Here is a 1,701-nt window from a genome sequence, read left to right as displayed (position 1 = left end):
AAATTGAAAGTAAAGACAAATACAAAAATTAGATAATAAATAATAGATTTTATATTAAATAGATTTGATTATTATTATTAACTTTATAATAAAGAAATTTCTTTATTTAACTATTTCTAAGAATGACGATGATTTAAATTTAATTTTAAAAAGACATTGCTATGGCACACGCTACACTGAATTTTTTGTCATTCCATATATATAAGTCCATGAATAATGATTTTGACAAAGACAAATTTTCAGGTCAATTTATTAGTGATATAGCAACTTTAGTGGTCAATTTATTAGTGATATAGCAACTGGTCGAAATTTATTAGTGACAAATTTGAAATGAAAACTGTAAATACCCCTTGTAGACCTCCATTACAGATGTGCCCACTTTAGGCATTGGTCGATTATTTGCACACATAACAATTCATAAACGACAAGAAAGAATAAAAATCAGAACCCAAATCAAGCTGAAAACAATCAAATACAATAAAACAGAGATAAGGAAAATAAATGCAGATTAATGTTACTATCTAAAGCAACAATAAAATCACTTGCTTTTAATCTTTTAACCAAAACATCTGCAAGTGTTGTTGTCTAGGAACCTGGGTCCTTGGATAAGAATGCATCCATCAGTTTCTCGTCATCCTCGTTAATCTCCTGACTTTCCAATAATCAAGACAGTATAATCAAAGCCACTATCATAAACAAAAAGGATGAAAAGCAAATAAACCCAATACAGTACAAAATCATACCTTGAGTTAGCTCCAGTCATATTGAAATAAAAACCTGGAAAATTAAAGAAAATAGAAACAACATTAAACATGGGTAACAAAATCATCTATGTAACATCCTGTTGAAAATAGAGCAAAATCATAAAACCCTCCAGGACAACACGACTTCTACTGTCACATGTTGTGACTCTATCCATCGAACTTGGTCTGGTATCTCCTACTTCCTCTGTGTATATGAAAAAAAAGTAAATAATAACCAAAAAAACTTAGTGAAAAGACGAAATACCCAACCTTGTTATGTTAATAGGAATTTAAACTGGTCGGAGAAGGAGAAACGATTATCGTTCTTACCGAATCGGTCAGAGATGGAGAAACGGTGGTTGCTGTGAAGTTCTTCGAAACAAAATTCCAATTGGTTGATTAGGAGGGCCATGAGATGAGGAGTACGAATATGACTTTGGTTTTTTCATTACAGATGGTGGTGGCCGTAAATAAAGTGGAGAAATGGAGTAGTTGCGGCTAGGGTTTCAATGGAAAAAGAAGATGGAAAACAACGGAAGAGAGAGAAGACATAAAATGGGAGAGAGAAGAGTGGAGTGTGAAGACGTGTGTTTTGGGTGGAGGAAAAAAAGTTTTAATCCCACCAATGGAAAGGTATACACTTGGCAATTGATTTGGGCTTTCAGTACTACAAAAGCTGCATCACTATTATGACATTACAAATTTACCCTTGTAAGAATAACAAGAGTTGAGGGAAGTACAAAAAGTGGAGGGCAAGGACAGAGATTTGGGAAGCCTGGCCAATGAGAACCGCACGTTTGGCAAATTGTATTTTTGAATTTGTTATTTACCGGAATATCCTTTTGCAAGGGGAAGAATTTTTTGTTAGAAGGGTAAAATAGTCAGTTTAGTCAATTTATTAGTATTGGGTAAAATAGTAGATTGGTCTTAAATATTGAAAAAGAAGGACTAAAGTCAT

General features: G+C 33.0%; 1 long non-coding RNA gene across 1 annotated transcript; it reads right to left on the bottom strand.

Moving 5' to 3' along the window:
- Positions 1 to 561: 561 nt before the first annotated feature.
- Positions 562 to 1,173, bottom strand: LOC131641885 (uncharacterized). The gene is made up of 3 exons (XR_009295666.1): positions 1,074 to 1,173; positions 744 to 948; positions 562 to 648 (listed from the first exon to the last, which is right to left on the bottom strand). It is a non-coding gene; the product is annotated as an uncharacterized LOC131641885 (long non-coding RNA).
- Between the last annotated feature and the right edge of the window lie 528 nt (positions 1,174 to 1,701).

The sequence above is a fragment of the Vicia villosa genome, unplaced genomic scaffold (assembly GCF_029867415.1).
Source record: "Vicia villosa cultivar HV-30 ecotype Madison, WI unplaced genomic scaffold, Vvil1.0 ctg.004221F_1_1, whole genome shotgun sequence".
In the NCBI taxonomy this organism is placed as follows: Eukaryota; Viridiplantae; Streptophyta; class Magnoliopsida; order Fabales; family Fabaceae; genus Vicia; species Vicia villosa.
The sequence above is the reverse complement of the archived record's forward strand: the minus strand, read 5'-3'. Positions and strand labels throughout refer to the sequence as shown.